This window comes from Drosophila suzukii, chromosome X, assembly GCF_043229965.1.
Source record: "Drosophila suzukii chromosome X, CBGP_Dsuzu_IsoJpt1.0, whole genome shotgun sequence".
Taxonomy (NCBI): Eukaryota; Metazoa; Arthropoda; class Insecta; order Diptera; family Drosophilidae; genus Drosophila; species Drosophila suzukii.
This window is the reverse complement of record NC_092084.1, coordinates 29,274,196-29,298,796: the sequence shown is the minus strand read 5'-3', so window position 1 is coordinate 29,298,796 and position 24,601 is coordinate 29,274,196. Positions and strand designations below refer to the sequence as shown.

Here is a 24,601-nt window from a genome sequence, read left to right as displayed (position 1 = left end):
TGAGTGCTACATAAATCTGGAACAGCGTTTAAAAACTTTTATATTGCTCTGCTCGTGCTGCAGACAGATATTTGAAAGTCAATGTTTGTCTTTTAATAAATTTTTTAAATTACGGCGCAGGTCACCATTATTGTACCCGTTACTCTTAGAGTAAAAGGGTATACTAGAGTCGGAAAGTATGTAACAGGTAGAAGAAAGCGTTTGCGACCCCATAAAGTATATATATTCTTGATCAGAAGCACTAACCGAGTCGATCTAGCCATGTCTGTCTGTCCGTCCGTCCGGATGAACGCGGAGGTCTTGGAAACTGTAAAAGCTAGGCTATTAAGATTAGGAATGCATATTCTAGAGATTCCTGCGCAGCGCAGGTTTGTTTCAGCAGTGTGACCACAAAGCGCCCAATACCATGACTTTTAATTATAAATACAAAATTAAACTGCATTGGATTGTTCTTATCAATACATATCGATTAGCCCAAAAAAATGTCTCACGCCCACTTTAACGACTACAAGCCGCCCACAAACTTCAAAAAATCTTAAGTGTAAACACGGATATCTCGGAAACTATCAAAGATGTAGAATTGGGATTTCAGATTTAGAATCCGAGCCTTGTATGCAGCGCTAGTTTGTTACGCCACGCCCACAAACCGCCCAAAACTGTGGCGCCCAGAATTTTCATGATTAAAAAAAAATTTTAACTGAAAGGTATTAGTCTCGTCAATACCAATCGATTGACCCATAAAAAGTTGGACACGCACACAAACCGCCCAAAACTGTGGCGCTCATAGTTTTTGTGGTAAATAAAAATTTTAACTGAAATGTATTTGTCTCGTCAATACCTATCGAGTGACCCAAAAAAAGTTTGCCACGCCCACTCTAACGCCCATAACGCTTAAATTATCGGCCGTCCACATAACTATATATTGAGATCGCGGGTATGTGGCGCATTTTAATTTCGAAATGTACTTCGGAAGCTTACCGAAAGATTTCAGAGAGAATGTCTCTCTCATTTTTTTCGCAACCAAGAAGAAGTTGGGCTTGGTTTCGAGATTTCTGCTTCTCAATATACGAGATCGACCTATGTTTTTTCAGAAAACCAAGCCCAGTGTACGCTTGATTTCGAAAACATTTGTACTAGAAAATGTGAGAAGAAAATATAGTGAAAACAAGCAGCTTTGCTCTTGGTCTTTCGTTCTCTAGTTTCCTCAGTATATATTTTCAGAAAAAAACTACGATATCATTGAAAGATTTTTGAAAATTTACATAATTTTATAATTGTAAGGAGTGTATTTTAATAATGTATATTGCTATTAATATTATCTTCTAATTTTAATGTTTGAAAGATAAAATTTCATGGGATACGACTTTTAGACAACAAAGCCAAAATAATTACTGTAAAAAGAAGAGTAAACTTTTTCTTTTTTCTGGAATACCGCATTAAAAATCGGTCAGATTTGGATGGCGGGCCGACGAATTTTCGGAACGGCAAAACCGTATAGACAGATATTTTTTAAGGAGTTAATTAAAAAAAACATTTTTAGTTTTCTCACTACACATTTGAATCAGCGGCCTGTCAGCATTTGTGGTCAAACCATCACCACTCCGCCTTACGCTGAGGGCGCCATCAGTTCACTGGAATCCTCTTCAAAAGATGACACACACAGCAAACAAGAGACGGCAGAAGCTGCCACTGCAACACCAGCAACAACTGTTGCAGCTGCAGCAAACTTTGACCGCGCTGCATTCTCAAGCAGGGGTGATGGCCCAAGGGGGTTTTCAAAAAGGGGGTACCTTCAAGGGCCACAGTCAAATTGCTTGCTTGCACTTCGCTGTCGCAACCATTTTAATAAATTTCTCACATAATTTTGCAGTGCACATACTCGCATAATACTATGTGAGTGGCTGGTGTTGCTGTCTCAATTGCTTCGAATTTGAGGTCCCATTGTTTGCAGATCTGGTATTCTTTAAGTCGGTCATGTCCCAGTTGAATGTGTAATTATTCTATAACATCTTTCTCTTTGTCCACTTTTGGAAAAAAAATTATTGTATTTAATAGAAAACGTTAATATATACTGTAAATATTACGTTTTCAGAAGATATTGTTTTTGTAATGATTAAAGAATTCCAACTTATTAATATTTCATATAGAAGATTAGCAAAGGTATTAGTTAAAAAAGTAAGTTCAACCCAAAACACAAACTTTTTAGTAGTCTTAATATTTCATCACGGAACCAGTGAGTCTTGGAGCGCTACGCGCTAATAGCATTTTACTATTAGTGCCCAAATGGTCTTCGATTTGTTGTTAACATTCTTAAAAGAGAACACCTTAATATATTATTTAAGAATAAAAAAGAGAGAACACTTTTGCGATTTGCTGGCGTTTAATTAAGCGTGGAACTTGGCTAAAGCAAACATTGACATTATAGGCACTTATAGAACCTGAATGCCAATTTTACTTTTAATAATGACCGTTTATATGAGTGGCACTTGGCTGAAACCAGCATGGGTTTTATAGGCACTACTAGAATCTACATGCAAAATTTTTAATCTGTAGCTTTAAAAATGTTGTGGCCAAAGCGAATTTTTAAGGTTCCAAAAACAGCTTACTCAGAAAAAATCCTAATCCTAATTTTAATGCGATTTAAACGTTATTTCGGAAAGTTGTTTTTGGGCTTGTTTAAATAATGTATACGCTGAGCGTTCTTGAAAAAAAAAATCATTCTGAAGCCCAAAATTGCAAAAATGTGCTTGATTCAAAAGCATTATTTAATAAACAGCACAAAACATGTATAATTGCTACTAAATATATTAAATAAAAGATTTTTCTGGATAATCACAAACATTCTTAAATTGATCACTAACATTACTTCATTTCAGAAAAATCAGGTTTTAATATGCTTAAATAAGGAATAAATTATTTTGATCAGTAAAAAAAATTGAACTTAACTCAAGTACACAAAAATCTAAAAATATATTTTCATTTCGTGTACAAACATTCTAGAGTAAAGAATAATTTACAAATAGTCAATAACACAACGAATTTAATACTATTACTATTAAGAATTAAATTTATAAACGTGTACATTTTGTACTGAAATGAGGTATAAACTTGAAAATACTTCTATATGTCATGATTATCTCCGCGTTAGAGCAAGCGTGGCCGAGCGGTTAGGACATCCGCCTGCCGTTGCGGGATCTAATCCTAGAAGAGGTATGTGATTACAAGAACACATTTTTATTTACTAAGTATTGTTAACTAATAAAACAACACAATGATGTTGGTTTGAGAGCATTTCACTTGATTAACGAATAAACCGGAATTTATTTGTACAAATAATAATAAAACATTCATTCCATAGCAAATTTTATAAATTTTTTTTTAAATTCTCAATTTTGTTTTTATAACTCAGACTTGCTTTAAGAACACATTTTACTTAATTTGACCATATTACATTCTTGGGTCAAAAACATTTCAAATTTGATTTTGCCCGAAAATGTTCTCAAATTAAGAATTCTAGTTTAAGAATATCACGTTCTTGAAACGAAAATATAAGCCCATTTCGTACCTGTGGCATTTTTGAGCCCACTGGGGTTCGTTTGTTTTCCTGGTGCTGACCCTTGCGTCCGGTTGTATTCATTTACAGCATTCAGATAAGATTTTACAAAATCTTTAAAAATATGGGGGCTAGACATACTTTAGCGTTAACATTATTCACAGCATTTTTTTTTGGGATCCCTTTTGTCGAAACAGGGCGTTCTAGAGCGTTTCATCTTTCAGAAGGGTTCCCAAACTTCCGACTGGCGTGACCAACTAATTGATCATGTCATGCTCTGCGCACACCAGAGACAACAACGGCTTCTTATATGACGTCATTATATTAAAACAACAATATTTAAAATTTTTCCCTTTCTTGTCTTTTTGTGTATCTTGGTTATCAAAAAAATCAAAAATCCACAAATTATGTCTTGAAATGTGAATATTTTAAGAGATTAATAATTCAATAAATCTTTTTTAACGTGTGGTTTTCAATAATAAATAAAAGGCTTACATTTAGTGTTGTGCGGAAGAATTTAGCTTTATTGTAAAGATAAGGGTTTGCTATTATGTTGTCTATGAAATAAATTTCAGTCGATGGACCAAAATTTTCGAACACTTTCGGTAGCAACAGGGGTCGAGTACTCGCTTTTGAGGCGTTAATCGTCTCGGGCTTATCTGCGTAGACAACTGACTTCGCAAACCCCACAAATAGTCCGGCTGTTTTGAGTCGCACGGTATTGGAGGCCACGCGACACGTTCACGACGCGAGATAGTGCGCTCAAGAAAAGCTTCCTTCAATAAATAAATGTTTCGTTGCCTGTATGACATGCAGCGCCTTTTTGATTGAAACAAAGGTCGGTCACATTTTCGTTTTCAAATGTAATTATCCACGGGTCTAAAGCGTTCTTTATTGACTCTAATTTACTTAATTAATAATGCTTGACATATTTTCAAACAAAGTTGGACCAAATGATTCTTAAACAGTTATTTGTTTAAAATGTACCGACATCTCAACAATGGCTTGAGGATTATATAAATTCCATATGCGACTATTTATATCCGTTACTCGTAGAGTAAAAGGATACACATACTAGATTCGTCGGAAAGTATGTAACAGGTAGAGATAGGCGATGCCGACCCTTTCGGACCATTCAATAAAAAGTTCTACCGAACCAAATAAATATTTAGTAAATTCAAGAGTGCAAAAATGGTGCGAAATGGCAATCCAACCTGAGCATAAATCAAGAGAAAGCTACTAAAAAGAGCAAATTCGAAAGCAGTATTGACCGATTGAAAACGAGAAGCGCGATAAACAAATACTTTTTGCTATTTCAATTTTCTTTGTTTTTGGGTATTTGAAAAACAGAAAATGGACATACAGTATTATCAATGACTACTGCTAGTTTTTGAGATAAGTTAAAAGTTCTTAGAGTTAAATTATACTCCTGCAAAATGTTTAAATTTAACAGTCCTGTTAATCACCTCATTGGCTTGTCGTGTTTATTTGTTTAAAGTGCTGTTTTTGCTGTCGTAAAACGAAAACCCCCTGGAAAAGCTACGTATTGCATAATAAACTACAAAAACTGCAGAAACAACTGAAACCTTAACAACGCTGCGGTAACATGCTAGCATAAACAAGATATAACATAAAAAAGTACCAAAAATTTTCAAATAAATAAAGTAAAGAAGTGCGGGATAAAAATCCCAAAGCCAAATGAAAATTTTCCGCCAAAACATTGCCTGGCCACCGCAAACAGCTGTAACGGACGCCAACAATTACAGCAGCTACATCAGCGACACGACAGCAACAACAGCAGTGCTGCAGCAGCCACAACACTAACGAAAGCAGCAACACCAAGGGTATCAGCAACATGAAGTCGCTGCCAAACACGCGTTTCATTTTGCGTGGATCCCAAAACTTGCAATGAAAAAGCTTTGCATTCCCCCAACGACACCCACTGTCCGCCACCAACCTGACACGCCTCCCGCCTTCTTCTGCGACCACACCTCTGATGCAACATTCAACATCCGCCGCAAAAAAACCCTAGGGCTAAATGTTAGGCTTTTTTGGACCTGGGACACAATGATAGCATTGTAAAAACATATGCTTTCACACTTGCTATTTTCAAACATAACATGGAAACTCTGAGGAAAACTGGTGGGGAAAAAGAGGGCGTGCAAAAAAATTCAGGTAGAACCTACACACAAAAAACTTTTTGGTCAAATTGACCAATATAATAGTTAAATGGACGTAACGCATCGAATTGGCAATTTTAAATACTAAATACGTACTCTTACGTAATAAGTAACGGTAGTATTCGTTTTGAAAGAGGGAGAGAAAGAGATAAAACGTGACTGTTCCCAAGATTGCACACTTTATCAGCTTATAACTTCTTAATGATTGGTCCGATTGAAACAATTTTTGGCATATAATTGGACATTAATAATCAAAACAAAATCTTATTTCCATTTTTCGAAAATATTAAAAAAATGTGTCTGTTAAACGGGTTTTAGCGTTATAGGCGTAAGAGTGGGCATGGCACCCTGTCGAAAGCCCACAAACGATTTTTTGAAGTTTGTGTTCGGTTTAGGGGCGTTAAAATGGGTGTGCCAAACTTTTTTTGGTCAATCGAAATATATTGACGATAACAAAACATTTTAATTACATTTTTTTTCTAACACTTAAACTGCAGGAGCCGCATTTTTTTGGGCTTTGTGGGCGTTTGAGTGGGCATGGCATATTCGCGAAAATAACTTGCGTTGCGTACGAAGATAAGGACTCTAAATCTTCAATATAAACTCTCTAGCTCTTATAGCTTCCGAGATTACAGCGTTCACACGGACAAACGGATATGGCTAGATCGACTCGGCTAGTGATCCTGATCAAGAATATATATACTACTAACGTATTGTTTTATTGGAGAGTCTTATATGAAACTCAACTCTTTTTCACTCATTGTAAGTAGCTAGTGATCCTGATCAAGAATATATTCTTTTTGGGGTCGGATATGCTCGCTTTCTACTTATTGTATACATTTCCCCGAAAATAATATACCCTTTTAGTCTACGAGTAACGGGTATAATTACCTAGAGTAAGAGTGCAAAATAAAATTTTTGGGGAAAAATCTTGAAAAGCAGGAAACAGGAAATAGAAATAATAATCTTCAAAACAAAAACCAAAAATTCCTAAAATTTCCCTAGACTTATAACTAGATAACAAATGATAAATAAATAATTAAAACAAAGATGTATTTTATTTATGAACACTTAAAAACACGCTTTGTTTCTTTTGTTTTACTGTTTGGGGCATTCTGCGGATAAGCGGCCACTAAAAACTGAATTTGCATTATTTTGCGTAATTTTTTCGTCAGAACAAACACAAATAGTGTGATTTCAGGGTTGTCATATGTAGGGTAGCACCATAGAACTGAAGCGGATATATATTTGTTTAATAAAAAAATTACCTTTATCTTAATACACGTTACTCGTGGAGTAAAAGGGTATACTATATTCGTCGGAAAGTATGTAACAGGTAATAGGAAGCGTTTTCTACCTCATAAAGTATTATAACCTTGATCAGGATCACAAGCCGAGTCGATCTAGCCATGTCCGTCTGTCCATTTGTCCGCGTGAACGCTATGATCTCGGAAACTATAAAAAATGTAATACTAGGATTGGGCATGCAGATTCTGGAGATTCCTGCGCAGCGCAAGTTTGTTTCGTTAGTGTGCCACGCCCACACTTACGCCCACAAACCGCCCAAACCTATAGGGTCAGAAACGCTTTCTTCTACCTGTTACATAGTTTCCGACAAATGTAGTATACCCTTTTACTTTACGAGAAACGGGTATAAAACAAGCAAGAACGCTATAGTCGAGTACCCCGACTATCAGATACCCGTTACTCAGCCAAAGGAACCAAAGGGAAATGGAGATATTCAAGCAGCACAGCGAGATTGAAATGCGCCACCTACCGGCGGTAGACAGATTTAAGCGTTATGGGCGTTAGAGTGGGCGTGGCACTCTGCTGAAACAAATTTGCGCTGCGCAGGAATCTCAGGAATCTGCATGCCTAATCCCAGTATTGTAGCTTGTATAGTTTCCGAGATCTCAGCGTTCATACGGACAGACGCACATGGCTAGATCGACTCTGCTAGTGATCCTGATCAAGAATATATATACTTAATGGGGTCGGAAACGTTTTCTTATGCCTGTTACATACTTTCCGTCGAATCTAGTATACCCTTTTACTCTACGAGTAACGGGTATAAATATATAAATAAATATAATACAATTTAAAAAAGCTCAAGCAATAATCATTAAGCCAAAAACTAAGCAGAGAAAAAGTGGAAATATAAATGAAAACGGAATATAAAATGTTTTATAAAGCAAAATAAAAAAGAATTGCAAGCGGAAGTGGAAGTGGAAGAGACGCATTCAGCTGGAACTGATGCGGAAGAAACAGTCCTCATCATCGGCGTCATAAGGAAAAAAGAATGTCCGTGGGGAGTAATAGAAATTACGAGCGGTGTCTACGAACAAGAACAATAAAAAATTGTATTGTTGTAGCAGCAACACAATTCTGGGGGAGGTGCACCTGCGTGTATATACATATGTAGGTATAGTCGCTACAATTTCGATGGAGCAGCGATTAGGCGGTCAGCGTTTTCTACTTCCGCTTGCCACCGTCAACAACGGCAACGCAAATAGCTGCGGCAACATCTATATCAGCAACATGCGCCACACTCAAATCACCACAATTGGACATTTGTATACCCGTAAAACGTAGAGTTAAAGGGTATATTGCTTATGGAGAAACGTTTTTAACAGGTGGAGGAAAGCGTTTCCGACCTAGTAGCCGAGTCGGTCTAGCCATGTCCGTCTATCTGTTTGTCCGCCTGTCCTTGTGAAGCTATATTAGATTTATCCAAATGTGCTATGAACCTAAGGTTTTTCTTCCGCACACATTTTTAAAATGAGATGAGACTATTTCGATTATTATTATCCTCAATCCATAAACAATTTTACAAAGCGGATCAATTGTTAAAAAGTTGCGGGCCCTTAAAGATTTGAACGCTGGGCGGCGCCAGTTTGGGAAATCTATCGCTCTGCCGCCCACATTTGTTTACCCGTTACTCGTAGAGTAAATGGGTATATTATATACTTGTCGGAAAGTATGTATCAGGGAGAAGGAAGACTTTCCGATCCTAGAATTGTCAAAAAGTATGTAACAGACAGAAGGACGTGTTTCCGACCCTATAAAGTATATTATATATTTACTTCCACTCTTGGTAATATCATTCTTTTAATATTTCAGAATTCAAATGAAATTTAAATTAGATCGAAAGAATTTATCATATAGCTGCCATAGAAACGATCGGATAATTTATGTCAAAATAATGCATAGACCATTATATTTCGTTTTCGGAACATACATAAATTGAAATGGAACATTATCCTAACATTTTTATAATTAGTTTAGTTTTCTAAATCTTTGAAAGCTCTGTGCATACAATGCTCCTACGGGAACGATCTGCAAGGGTATAGAAACTTCGCCTTGCAAAAGGTAACTTTTGTTTTATTTCAAACAAAGTAACGGGTATCCGATAGTCGAGGCATTTGGCTATAGCGTTTCTTCTTGTTAAAGCTAGACTGCTAAAATGTTGCATGTAGTTTCTAGTAGTGTCTATGAAGCCCAAAGCTCAAAAGTTTGTGCCGTCCACATTTCTGAAGAGTTTGAAGAAGAATGTATAAATTGGCTGATTAATGGGTATACGATAGTCAAGACACTATACTATATCTTTTTCTCTTCTTATTAACTGCAAAGATCTGTACTCTTCGACTGGCCGAAGTTTGCTTCCTTTCTTGTTAATTGATATGTAATGTTGAAAACTACATTTTCTGTTAGAACTAAAATGTACAGTGTTAAAGGACAATACTTTTACGGTGATATGAAAACATAGGGAATCATATAATCGCTCCGAAAACCGCGGCTCATTTCTCCCGCAGCCCCATATTTAATCATCCCTGGAGCTGGGGCACCTGTTCGTCGACACTTTGACGGTTGGATGATTTTAGGCAAGAGCGGTGCGTGCTACACTCTTGACTTGGTGATGACTCAGCGAATGTACTCATCGTACAAACCCCGTGTCAGAAACTCCTCACCCTTTTCCCCACAATCCCATACTCATCCGCCTGCATGGTTAAATAACCGTGGCGGGAAAGCAAGGTTCAGAGAGAGAGGGAAACGCTACGCTGCACATGGGGCTCGAAATCGGTAAGGGGAGGGGGTAAAAGCGGGCTAAAATGGATGGTGAATAAGGTGAAGAGGAGGGTTAGGGCAGATGGAGACTCTTCGCTCTAACGGCAAACATGTATTACCTTATTAACATTTGCGCCCAAACGTGTTCAACAGGTGAATAAATTGTGGAATACTATGAATGGAAAATAAGATAAATATGAAAATGATCGCAATAAGAAATTCATTTCCATGCCTTCTGGACCAGTAACAAAAGGCATAAAAAAATCATTTATTTTTCAATATACGTACACATACAAAACCCTTTGTAGCACCTTTAAAAATGTATAAAGGGCTTATCACGACTAATTTTTAAAAATGTATACTTTAATTCAGTGGTAAATTAAGCAAAAAGATGGGCGTGGTTCCTTTTTTTTTTTAAAAACAAATTTCCCAAATATTATTAAAAATATATATTTGCGTTTTTTATTTCCCACTTTTTAGGTGAAATCGTAATTTTATTTTTATTACCATTATCACTGTGGACGGCAGTACACGTAGTGGCGAAGCGCGCAAGAGAGCGTGCGAAGACAACTACTATATATGGCCGCAGAATTGAAAATCTGCCATTATGGTCCGGTCGTAACGAGTGATACACCAATCGAAAGGTATCGCCAAAACTAAGAAGATTGCATACCAAGACTTTCGAAATATAGATTTGTATGGGAGAAAAAGCGGTAAAAGTGTAAAGGTAAAAATTTAGAAAATTGGAGCTGGGGATAAAGCCCCCAGCTGTTTAGCTAGTTTTATTTTTACTGAAAATAGGCGTCGTATGAGACCTCATTTGTTGAAACACAATGTCCCGTTCAAAAGTAATTCAAAAAACAAGATTATCTTCTTCTTTTCAAAATGAAAATGTTTGTCCCTTTGTTTGTCGATTTGTATGCATCCCATCTTAGTTTTAGGGTTTTGGAAGCCCTACGGGTGTTTAAAGTAGCTTGAAATAGAAAACGTTTGTTCTACGACTTTTGGGAAAACCCTCTAGTTTAGCGGAAAATCAAAAAAAAAACAAGAAAGACAGTTAGCTTCGGCAAGCCGAAGCTTATATACCCTTGCAGCTATAATTATTAAATTTAAAAACACAAAAAATGATATTCCCAATACTATAAGATAATATGTCAAAAAACACCGAAGCTATAATTTGTTTCATATTATTTTCCTACCAATTTTCCGATCGTTCCTATGGCAGCTATATGATATAGTCGTCCGATTTTGATAACATTAAATTCCTCGTTCAAAACTAATTAAAAAATGTTATTTCCAAGCGTAGGAGGTTATATGTTAAAAAACACCGAAGCTATAATTTGTTTCATGTTATTTTCCTACCAATTTTCCGATCGTTCCTATGGCAGCTATATGATATAGTCGTCCGATTTTGTTAAAATTAAATTCGAAATTCAGAACTAATTAAAAAATGTTATTTCCAAGCGTTGGAGCTTATATGTTGAAAAACACCGAAGCTATAATTTGTTTCATATTATTTTTCCACCAATTTTCCGATCGTTCCTATGGCAGCTATATGATATAGTCGTCCGATTTCGATAAAATTTAATTCAAAATTCAAAACTAATTAAAAAATTTTAATTCCAAGCTTAGGAGGTTATATGCTAAAAAACACCAAAGATATAATTTTTTTTAATTTTTTTGTCCGATTATTCCTATGGGAGCTATAAGATATAGTTGTCCGATCCGGCTGGTTCCGACTTATATACTACCTGCAAAAGATATAAGACTTTTGGGAAAGTTTCAGCCCGATAGCTTTAAAACTGAGAGACTAGTTTGCGTAGAAACGGACGGACAGACGGACAGACGGAAATGGCTAGATCGACTCGTCTAGTCATGCTGATCAAGAATATATATACTTCATGGGGTCGGAAACGTCTCCTTCACTGCGTTGCAAACTTCTGACTGAAATCAATATACCCTCTGCAAGGGTATAAAAAGACACATTTAAAATGATTATAGTATCTAACTAATGCTACAGAAACGTGCTATATATCTCTGAAAAGATAATTTAATTTGCTAAATACTTTTTATATAGTAAAATTGTCTGAATATAATAGATTTGGAGCTATGACAAAAAGTTATTTTTTAAAACCACTTTTTGACTATTTTCTCAAAATTGAGTCAAACGATTTTTTTTTAAATTTTAAATCATATAGCCCTTGAGATTCCTCAACTTTTAGTATATAACACTTTCTTAGAAATTACCGTTTGGAAGATATTAAGCGATAAAAAGTGCAACTCGTTTCAGCTCCGTATACGAAATATTTTATACTTATTGGAATAAACAAGAAAAAAACCAATTTGATGAAAAATATTCCTCTTAGATGTTTTCAAACGGAAAATCGGTTATGGTTTTAGGGTCCTTTACGTGCATAAAGCTAATCGAAATAGGAAACTTGATCTATTTGTCCTCCCACTTTGGAAAAACCCGCTAGTTCGGCACGACAGATTTCTCTTGGAATCTGAAACTATACAGCCCTTGAGATTCCAAAACTTGTGCTATTAAAATAGGTAATTAAAGCGATAAAACTTGTTGTGCCTAATTTAAGGTGGCGTTCAGCTAAGATTAGGGGTCGAATCTGTGTGTTTGGGTTTTCAATAGCCAAGCCATATGGGGACGACTCCTTGTCATAGTATTGGGGTACTTAAACTCTTGAGCAAAAAAAAACTTCTGAGCAGAAAATTTACGTGTAGGTAAATAAATATTTACTGTGGCGGGCCGAAATCATAAATTTAATATAATTTATTTATTTTATCGAATGTAATATCATTTTTCGTCACAATTATTTATATCAAAAATTTTTGTTAAAGGCGGGTTCGGCACTACTTTTTACCTCGTAGCTCTATTTAAAAATTAAAACACAGAAAAACGCTATAGTCGAGTACCCGACTATCAGATACCCGTTACTCAGCTAAAGGGACCAAAGAGAAATGGAGATATGCTAGCAGTAAAGGGAGATTGAAATGCGTCACCCACCCGTGATCTCAATATATGGTTTTGTGTGCGGTAGACAGATCTAGGCTTTATTGGCGTTAGAGTGGGCGAGGCAAACTTTTTTTGGTGTCAATCGATAGGTATTGAAGAGCCTAATACATTTCAGCTAAAATTTTTTCCAAGCATGACAATTGTGGGCGCCACAAGCTTAGGCGGCTTGTAGGCGTTAGAGTGGGCGTGGCATATTCGTTACAAACTTGCGCTGCGTACAAGGCTACGGAATCTAAATCTGAAATCCCAATTTTCTATCTTTGATAGTTTCCGAGATATCCACGTTCATATTTACGATTTTTTTAAGTTTGTGGGCGTTTAAGTGGGCGTGGCAAACTTTTTTTGGGTTAATCGATAGGTATTGATGAGAGCAATACATTTCTAGCATCAAAACTGTAGGAGTCACAGTTTTGGGCGGCTTGTGGGCGCTAGAGTGGGCGTGGCACCCTGCTGTATCAAACTTGCGCTGCGCAAGAAGCTCAGGAATCTGCATGCCAAATCCCAATAGCCTAGTTCTTATAGTATCCGAGATCTCAGCGTTCATACGGACAGACGGACATGGCTAGATCGACTCGGCTAGTGATCCTGATCAAGAACATATGTACTTTATGGGGTCGGAATCGCTTCTTTCTGCCTGTTACATACCTTCCGGTGAATCTAGTTTCCCTTTTACTCTACGAGTAACGGGTATAAATTGTACTTTAGTTTTTAAAATAGTTGTATTTGCTTTTGCTTCGTTTAATATTTCATAGTTAAACTACTGTTGACATAGTTGCGTTCACGTAATGTGCGTATTTTGTTTTTGCAATAGGAATTATATAATTAAGTATCAAAAATTTTTTCCCTTACGTGAAATTTTCCAAGCAAAAGAATGCATCAATAAATTCACAAACTCTTTCCAATGTGTCGTTTTTAATTCCCAGGACCCCAAGTCAAACTTTTAAAGGTTGAGACTTTAATTAAAACATACATATATTCTGGAAGTCAAATGACACCTCTAAAATGCGTAGGTGGAAGTCAGTTTCGTAAAAGGTAATTGGAAAATTACTTTTATTTCATCTATAGGTTACTAGAATGTTATAGTTATAGTTATACTAATATACATATATACTACTTTTATATATGTATGTATGTACTACTACTAATTAATTATTATTTATAGTAACCCTAAAGTTAAAGTATTATGTAATAGTATTATTATTTTATTGGTCAACTTGCCAAAAGAGTTTTTTTGAGTGCTGTATTCATGAATTCAATGAAAGGGAAATAAAAATTCCAAAACAAACATTTTCCAACTTTGAATGCAAGTGAAGGTCGGAAATCGGCTTTGGTATTTGGTTTTCGGGTTTTGAGCCCTAAGGCACGTATTGCCCTACGGATCGCCCATCCGATGCTATTTGCCCCGATGCAGTTGAATCGATTTAAACGCGGCCACATAGCCATGGGCACATGGAACTCAAAGAGCCTCGAAAATTATTTCGTTGTGGATTCTCAGATGACGCGGGTGGGGAGTTGGGGAAGTCTGGGACCGCACAGATCTCCATCAACTATATGTAGCTATATAGGTTCAATTCTATCCCCGGAATTTCTTATGCTGATAATGATGTTGGGAGCATTTTACGTGCGTTTTTATTATGCACCGAAAACATTTTGTGTTAACTTTACGTAATTTATATATTTGGGGGAGTGTAGGGTATGCGATTCGTTCGTTGAAAGTCACTTTTCCAAAAATGAATATTTTCAAGAGTGTAACAGCAGAAAGTAGCTGACATCATATTCCTGTAAAAGTTTGATGGAAAAATTGCAAAAATTGCAAATTACAGCTCCTGGCGTAAACCAATATTTTTTCGCTTTTAATTGAAAGTTGTAGGAAAAGATGACGAACTGATAAATAAACTATTTTTTCTTTAAAAAAAAAAAGAAAAAATGCATTTCAATGGAGTAAAAATTTAACTGAACACTTACAAAAAATTAAGTTGATAAATTTCTAGTTCACAAAAATCTACATAAAATATTTGACTTTTTGGTTTTAGAAAATAAAAAAACGATATAATGGTAACATATACAAAAAATATATATCTTCATACCCTACAAAATGTTCGTCAATAAGGTACTGTTGAAATTATAATGGTGTCACTTTCATAAGGCGCAAAAGAAAAAACACGAAGTACCAAGAACTGTTCTTAAAGACCTTTTTAATACTTGTAAATATTTATCTGACTTGGTTTTTCCACAAATGTTTGCTCTAGCGCTCTAAAACACATATTAACTGAGTTGGTTTTATAATTTTTCTACACCTATTTAGTCAAAATTACCTCGAACAAGTTACGCGATCTCTTTATAATATTATTGAAAATACATTGTCGGCACGAAATTTTTGACATGACGTCACTCCCCTGTATAAATAAATTATTGTTATTATTATTAAAAGATTAAATATCTGCTTAAATAATCTCTTTTAATAAAATTAAATATTTAATGAAATAAAGTTTGATTTAGTAATTTGTGAATTTACGAAAATATGAATTCAGAAACTCTATATGCATATTTAAAGAAATAATTAAATTGGATAAATCAAATAGCAATTTTTCTTAGTGTGCAATTCTCGACTCGGATGTCAACAATTTTCAAGCCCCCTTAGTACTTTGTTACCCTTTCGAGTCTTTAAATTTTAGACATTCGGTTAAATGCAATCAACTTGGTTACAATTTCATGCGGGACTCGAGTTTGGAACTAAATTTAGTTTCGGCGTTGCTTTAGTCTTCCGCTATAAGCAAATACAATCATTTTACAGTCAGCGGAAGTAATCACTTTGTTATAGGGCCACCGAGTTAAGTAATCATCGCCAATATCATCATAATTACCAATACCACTGAGCAATATCGCTTTTCTCTATAAACTTCCAGTAAAAACATGGGCAAATTAAAACTTGGTTCATTGAATAGTTGGATTATACGGGAATCATAATGTTGTGACTTAGACTATCAACGGCTTTGGTTACGCGCTAAAATATTTCATACATATTTAAACATGGCAAAAAAAGTTTTTTGAGTAAGTTAAAATTGTTTTGAAACCAAATTAGAGCTATGTAATAATTTGCTTTGCACTATTACTTTGGTTCATATTTATTATTTGCGTTCCTAATATTTTCACAATCATTAAGCAATTGATTACAATAGGAATCATGAATATAAATAAGTTAAAAATGTAACAGTCACTCCTTTAAACCAGTCAATGCCTTTAGAGGTTTATGTAATAAGTGTTTATATAACGGTGAAGTAGCGCCCTATTTCCCAAAAAGGTCAGTATGAAACTAAGATTATGTTTCTCATCCGAGGAATGATCAGTTTTCCCACATCCGTAAAGTCACAAGGTCAGCATCGGCCGGGAACTCGGAAAACCCGTGGAATGCCCACGAAAATGACACATCCCGAAACCCAAAGATAATGAAAAAAGGAGACCAAAACGCCCAAAAAGATATACATTTCAGGTTTGAATCGGCATTAGAAAGGGGCCGCCCCTCAACAAATATTTTTCTGTGTTCGTTTCGTTTAAAGTTTCACTTTAAAAACTTTTTTCTACAGTAATAAAAACCAAGGAAATTATAAAAACGCCTTTAAAAGTTTTTTTAAAAAACATATAAAACCTACTTACATTTATTATTTCTATCCCAAAACGAAGACGATCCGCGTGCTTTTGGTTTTTGTTGTTTTTTATCTTTCACCCGATTTTGGTTCGTACGTTGGTTTGTGGGTTAATCCAAATTATTGTAAAAACAAATTAGCGTATAAGTAAATATCAAACATCACAAATTGGTTCGTTTTAAATATCGCTGTATGTTTTTTTGTTTTTCTTGTAGAATCCTTTCTTTGTTTTGTTGGTTTGGATTTAGTAATTTGAAATTTGTTTATAAGTTTTTCCGTCGCTGGTTGTCTTTCATTTTTCGCTGCTCTCGTTGTTGCTTCCGTGGTTTTAACAGCACACTGTTTTTTAAATGTAATTTTGCGTTTTTATTTGTTTCATTGCTTTAACTGTATCATATGTATCATTCATTCACAAAGAAAACTTTTGCACACATACAAAAAAAACACTACAAAAAATCGTTTCAATATTAATTTAATGCTGAGGAGCAAAGGGGAAAAATACATACATATTAAAACTTTTTATAAATACATTGTACATGTACACCAAACAATACTGAAGACCAAAATGTAATTTCTGTTCTTTCTAACAAAACTGGACGGTATCATCGTTTATAACAAAGCTTTACTTTAAATTATTTGAACTAATATTTTAAAATGTAATTAAATAAAGTATAACAGATTTTTCCTTGCTATATGAAGCATAATTAATTTATTAAAATTAATATAAAAAACATTAAATAACATAGTACATATTTCAACAAATCAGCCATAACAAGCCTTTTGAATGCTTTGACGCTAACTAATTAATACAAAGTGGTTTTTGATTTTTCAGTGTACATAGGAGTACGTATAATATTTACAGGGCAAATGTATTTTTAAGATTACAAATTATCGGATGCCTGTTGCTGTAAAGCCAACAACAATAGCAGCTACAAAAACAGTTTCACAATATACACAGTACATATGTACACGCTTTCGTAGTATGTATTTTATTTTATTTTTCTTCACTTTATTTCATTCTCTATTTTCCTGTTTCCTTTTACAGATATGTACATACGTATGTATGCAATCTTGTGTTATGTTTCGTATTTGTTTTTTTTAGGTTCTTGTTCAATTTCAAGTTAAAATCGGGTCAAATTATGAAAAAACTAAAGACAATACGGAAAACTAAAAAGCACACGAAAAAACGTTCAACTGTTTTTTAATTGGACACATTTTTGCGGGGAAATAGAAGAAATGTGTATATAAACTCAATATTTTCACACACGTAATGGCCGATTGCACATGTCTCTTAAAATTTGTATTTACACATGTACATATGTGTTTCACAAATGAAAACGAAAATTACAACTTTTTGTTGTTATTTGATTTGCTATTGTTGCTGGTTTTAGTTTTCTTTATCTTCCTCAATTTTTGTCGAATTGTTTTCGCAAAGAGATATTAAAGGCAGAAGAGAGCTCGTACCGTTACCGTTCACGTTCACAGTTGTTTTTGGAATGAGAAGCGCTACGAAGCGTGATGCGAGCATCGGTGGCCGTAGCCGCCGTCAGTGACGGGAGAGAGAAAGAGAGAGAGAGAGAGCGCTCCCGAGAGAGGATCGTCTCGTCGGTGATCAGATATGCATGCATACACTTTTCGGTATATAGATATACACGTACATATATTCCCGATTGGGCTGCCGGCAAGAGAAACTATCAGACCATAGATCTCGGCTTGAAAGAACTCTCTTTCTCTTAGCTTAAAGTGCTCTTCGGTTCAACTGCACCGAGAGATCGTTACTATTATTATTTGTATGTCTTGAACTAAATTAATTATTTAGACTCAGCACTTACAGATGCGGCAAGAAAAATAGCACCACTGTGTATGTAGTTTTTCTTTGTCCTATAAATGGAATTTTGGGCAAATTTTCCATTTTGTTTTTAAGAATAAGTAGGCTTACATATGTACCTAGTAATTAAAATAATGGTGGTTACACCTACAATGCAATGGTAAATTTTTTCACAAAAGTAGCAAATTAAACGACACTATTTATACACAGAAAAAAATAAAATACCAAAACTGGTCATCAATCGTGTATTTTTATACCCTTGCTGAGGGTATTATGATTTCAGTCAGATGTTTGCAACGCAGTGAAGGAGACGTTTCCGATCCCATAATGTATATATATTTTTAATCAGCATCACTAGACTAGTCGATCTAGCCATATCCGTCTGTCCGTCCGTTTCTACGCAAACTACTCTCTCAGTTTTAAAGCTGTCGGGCTGAAACTTTCCGAAAAGTCTTATGTCTTTTGCAGGTAGTATACTAGTCGGAATCAGCCGGATCGGACAACTATATCTTATAGCTCCCATAGGAATAATCGGAAAAATTATTGTAAAAAATTATATCATTGGTGTTTTTTAACATATAATTTCCTACATTTTTTAATGAGTTCTGAATTTCGAATTTAATTTTATCAAAATCGGACGACTATATCATAAAGCTGCCATAGGAACGATCGGAAAATTGGTGGGAAAATAATATGAAACAAATTATAGCTTCGGTGTTTTTTGACATATTATATTATACTATTGGGAATATAATTTTTTGTATTTTTAAGAATTTCGAATTTAATTTAATAATTATGATTCCAAGGGTATACAAACACCGGATTGCCGAAGGTAACTTCCTTTATTGTTTCATATGAATTTCATATTGATATTTTCAAACATATCAATAGGGTATCAAATTTGTTACACAACTATGGCATTTTTAATACCAGTATGGTATTTATCAATATCAAGCTGATTTGCTTTCTTACCAGTTTGTAAGTTGTCATATCAGAATGGTATGTTTGTAATATCAATTTATTATTCTTTTTTTTATTAAAATGAATAAAAAAGTGTATATTATATACTATTATTTATTTTAATAAATTTAAATTTGTATGAATTATTTATTTTCGATACATTTTGGGTTCATTACAAAAATATTTTGAGGACTTAGCCATGTATGCCGATCACTTTGAACTGGGACCGCTCATGTAGGTCTACAACAGGAGCTAGGTAGTCTTTCTCCTGTCCTCGAGAGATGACTCCCAGCGAAGTGGTGGACGCCAAATTGTTCAGTTCGCCATCCTGGCCGGTTATTTGAATTTGTTGTTGTGCAGTGGGTGCCAAATAAAATAAATAAAAAAACGGTTTAATTGGTATAACAAATCCAATAAAATATCTTCATGAAAATGCTTTATACCGAAATTAATGCACACAATGGAAAATATATTCCAAGAAAAAATAATACTTCAATTTAAGATTTATTTTTTAGAGGCGGCTTTGGATCAAAGAAATTATAAAAAAATTTGGAATTTAAACTTTAACGTAGAATTCCGAAGACGTGGACCATGGCTCAGGCTGGGGCTTATTTGTAATAATATCGGCTTGGTGTGTGTTTCATCAAAAATATTTGTAATGTAATAAATAACGTAAAAAATTTAGAAAGTAAGAAATTTATTAAATAGATCGTATAATACAATTCACAAAAGTTGATATCAGAACTTTTGTTTGTTGAAGGTGCGATCGTCACTACATTCTTATCTCGTTAAGAGGTGATTTTGTTTGATATCTGAAGTTTTTGTTTAAAACATCAATCATATAATTAATCTACTTTCCCAAAAGCCGTAGAGTTCAAGATTCTTATATGGAACTGTTAATAGCAATTTATATAATTCCATGACCGTAATAAAGCATTTGGATACGCAAATACAAAATGAAGTGTTGTCCAAAGATGAGGAATCTCAAGGGCTATACAGTTTAAAATTTGAGCCGAAATCGTTATTGAAAACTAAAAAATAAAAATAAAAAAGTTTGCTCATAATTTTTAAACGATGGTGTTTAGACAAATCATGTTAGAAAGGCGTACAAAGCATTTCAAAACACCTTTCTAACAACATATAGCACAAGCCTGTAGCTTTAGTAGTTCACAAGCTTCGGGTGTACCAAATTCCGCAATTTATAGCTGTTTTCTCGTCAAACAAGTTAGTTTTCCAAAAGAGGGTTAGAACTAATGTTTATTATGTTGAGCTGTTTAACATCGTCTAGAATTTTCAGGACTCTAAAATAACGTTTTGGGACAAACTGACAAGCAAGTTAAAATTTTACTATTACTTTTGAACGGAGCATCCGATTTTGACAGTTGAGGTGTCATTCGACGCGTATTTTACTTTTACATTTTTACCGCTCTTTCTCCCAAGCCAGTTGTTATTTTAAAGTCTTGGTACGTATCCTTTTAGTTTTTGCACGGACGATTACAATAGATTTTTATTTCTTCGTGTAATATAGTATTCGCCTTCGCACACCGTCCTGGTGCGCTTTGTCACTACGTGGACTGCCGTCCACAGTAATATATATATAAGTGTATATATAGTGTGTGTATATATAGTATTCGCCTTTGCACACTCTCCTGGGGCGCTTCGCCACTACGTGGACTGCCGACAGCTGACAGAACGCTTTAGTCAATGCCATCGACTATCAGATACCCGTTACTCAGCTAAGTGTACTGGGAGCACTCAGAGAGTGTGAGGGAGATAGAGATGTACACGTAGCAAAGCGTCTGTTCCCAAGATTGCACACTTTATTTGCGTATACCTGTTTAATGAATGGCCCGAATGTAGTTGGACACTGATAACACTGCTCTACATCTGTTTGTTGCAGCCCCATGGGCGTTCAATTATGTTATAAGCATACCTGCATACTTAGTTTTTGATCCTAGCCTGTGGTATTTGTGAAATCAAGGTTTGAAAAAATAACAATATTTAATGTTTTGAATAAATTTATTTTCGAGAGTTTGTACTCAATTTTATTTACATGCATGCCAATAAATTGCTTAGATGCCCTTCTACAGATTTGCATTTAAGGTCTCATCATATCTTAAGTCGATCACAACTTATAGGCATTTAAGTAATCGATTCACCTCTATTCACAAACAATTTTATTTGGTGAACTTGCTTTAAAAAATAAAAATAAAAATATGAGCTCCAAAATATTTTACATACATTTAGAGAAGTTATTTTTCCGAATTTTTAAGGTACTAACCGCCATTGTACGTAGAAGGATGGGATTGATAGAATTTTTTCTAAAATCCTAAAAATTGGGTCAGAGACTAAACACATTTTTTACAGAATTGCAGTAAGTTTAAGATGCCATATTTTTTAGCATGTTCCATTAATTTGTTTACCCGTTTCTCGTAGAGTAAAAGGATATACTAGACTCGTCGGAAAGTATGTTACAGGTAGAAGAAAGCGTTTCCGACCCCATAAAGTATATATATTCTTGATCAGGATCCCTAGCCGAATATAGCCGTCTGTCCGTATGATCGCTGTGATCTCGGTAACTGTAAAAGCTGCGATACTGGGATTTGTCATGCAGATTCTAGAGATTTCTGCGCAGCGTAAGTTTGTTTTGACAGGGTTCCACGCCTACTTTAACGCCCACAATCGCCCATAACGCTAAAGCCCGTCAAGCGCCCATATTTTTGTATTTTGTAAAAAATAATTATTAGTTAAATGATAATTTGTTCTTAATATCAATACTTTCCAAAAACTATTCAAATCCGAACGTTCATTAAAAAGTTATAATCAAACAATGTTCCACAATGAAGGGAATAAAACCACGGCACTCTAATACACCCACAAGAGTACTTGCTTGTCGGGCAAGCACTTCCCCTTGCGTAGGGGCGAGATCTATCTAAAATCTCTACGGTTCTGTGGGTCACAGCACCCGAGTTGTATAACGCAACATCCACGTCGAGCCCGAAGACTCTACCCGCGATATAGGTGTCAACCACAGCCACCACGAAACTGCCACAAGATGGCCGACCTCAATGAGCAGCCTTGGGGAACTGCTCAACCCGTGGCACCGAAATTACAGGCTCGGTAGTCCACACCCCTTCATCTCCGACAAGCTCGGATGGGGCAACCATGTCATATTAGTCGCCTCCTACGACAAGCAATGACAGGCTGTGGCAGTATTCTTCGCCGGGTGTTTGGACTAAAAGTCCCTCCTTCTGCGGAGCACCTCCTCAGCTAACGTGTTGAGTCGTCGAGTCCTCCCCTTATCCTCCAGAATCCTTCTAAACGTCCAGTTTTCACTATCTCGCTGCACTCCAAGTTTATCAAGGTCGCGCAAATCTGCATAGAGGGGGAAGTCATACAAGACGTGCAGCCAATCCTCAACTGGATCGCCACATGAGCGAGCGGCAGTGTCCGAGAGCGCTCTGCAATTCAGAAATGCCATTAATGATCCGTGTCTTGTGATCAAGAATCCGGTGCGCATTGGAAAAGTGTGGATTCCGAAAGAGTGACATCTGGGATGAACTTGTATGTCACCGGTCCATATGCACCTACGTCATTCCATCTTTTTTGCCATCTGTGCAGTAAGCACTGCTCCATACGCACCATCTTTTGTTCCAGGCTCAGACTCGAGAAGTTAAGGCATCCAAGAACGATCAACCTTTGGCAGGCTAGGAGGCACCTCCTGGCCACGTCTTGCCGCGTGGTAGTGACGTACGTGCTTCGGATCTCTGCGTCCCTGCCGGAGAAATAGATCTGCCATAAGCGCATCTCTCGACATCCCAACCCGGCCAATCCGAAAACCAGAAGCAGTCAAATGCCGCGGTACGACGATGGCTCACACCTGTCCTTGTCGGATCCCTTGAGCAGAGCCACAACACGTGGACATTTCCACTCTGCAGGGAAGTACCCTGACCGGATGCAGCTGGAATATATCGCCGTAAGATGCCTTGCAAATCGTTCCGTTGATGCCGTCCATGCCAGGAAACCGTTTGCCCTTTAACCTAGCGACACAAGCTCCAACCTCAGAAACTTCTAGGGCCGTTGTGAATCTTCCGCTGATTCCGCTTCATTCCAGTTGGTGACTAGCTCGACATTTAGGCACAGGCACTCGTCCGTTTCTTGCGACCTCGGCACATCTTGTAGACGCGCCCCCAGGGATCGTGTGAATTTTCTCCCACGAAGAGTCTTTAGCTGTCCTCCTTTGTCCTCAGGATGAGCTTCTTGTAGGCGGCTAAGGTTCGTCTCAACTCGCACACAATAAGTTCGCCCACTTCGTCATGACATCTGGCATCCTGAAGTCGGTGCCTCAGTCTCCTGACTTCGCGGCGCATCGCACTAAGGTCAGCGGGCCACCGGTCTCGATCTCGCCGGTCCTGCAGTCCTCCTAGCCAGAACAAGGTCGCACACTTCGTGGACGATCCTGCGAAGGATCGTTCGTCCAGCGGCGATTCTTAGAAGTCCTCCGGTAGTTCGGTTGCCCCACTCACCATTTCCTGCTCGAACAAACGCCAACGTGCATTGGAGAAGTTCCAGGACGGCACCGGAGCTAGGCTCTCAACGGCTGAATCGGTCGTTGGGTTGGCCACAACAGTAATGATGTTGTGGTCACTTAACTCCCAATCGTCCAATCTCCACTTATATGTGGTCAGCATAGATCCTGCTGCGGGAATCGAACGTGTACACCGAACTTGGCTGGTTATAACCACGGCTTCTCCACAATCCACTGAGACAGCAGCTCACCCCGATTATAGTTTGAAAGTCCCTCAACATGGGGGATGCTGCGTTCGCATCAAGGCCAAGGATTGCGGGGGTCCGCTGGCCAGCAGCAGAACCGCATCCAAGTACGTGAGGTACGGTGATAACTCGGCCTCAAACTGACTATATGCGGAGCACAGAAAGATTGAGCCAAATCTTCCTTTAATGCTGGTGATTAACTAGGAGGGCTGCCTTTCATCCTCGATCGGTAAAACTCCTAATACCGTCAGGCAGCTCATCGATCCTCCCATCGTTCACATATGGCTCCTGCACCAGTGCGAACAGGTTCTTGATCTCTCACAATCTGACTCCGAGCTCGATGGTCGCAGCTCGTCCTTTGCCACAATTTGCTAGGATGAAGCTATACATTTTAAGTGTCTAGCACCACCGCATACACAGGGCACCCAAGGGACAGCATATGGTGCGCCGATGGTTAGCCCCTGAAGCGGCAATTCCGGCAGTCCACCGGATTTGTGCAGCCTCACGCATTTTGGCCAACCTGCCCGCACTGTCGGCAGACCCTGTCCTTCGAATCCATCCTGCAACTGG

General features: G+C 36.8%; 2 protein-coding genes across 2 annotated transcripts in view; one reads left to right on the top strand and one right to left on the bottom strand.

The window, feature by feature from the left end:
- Positions 1–18,028, bottom strand: part of fog (folded gastrulation) — a 51,039-nt gene extending 33,011 nt beyond the window's left edge. Inside the window, exons 1-2 of the mRNA XM_017071653.4 lie at positions 17,935–18,028; positions 16,481–16,948 (exon numbers count right to left, since the gene is read on the bottom strand). The gene's annotated coding sequence lies outside the window, so the exon portion shown is untranslated. The remainder of the gene's footprint in view (positions 1–16,480; positions 16,949–17,934) is intronic.
- LOC108007883 (chaoptin) overlaps positions 1–24,601 on the top strand; it is a 381,371-nt gene that overhangs the window by 293,493 nt on the left and 63,277 nt on the right. The gene's annotated exons all lie outside the window — the stretch shown is intronic.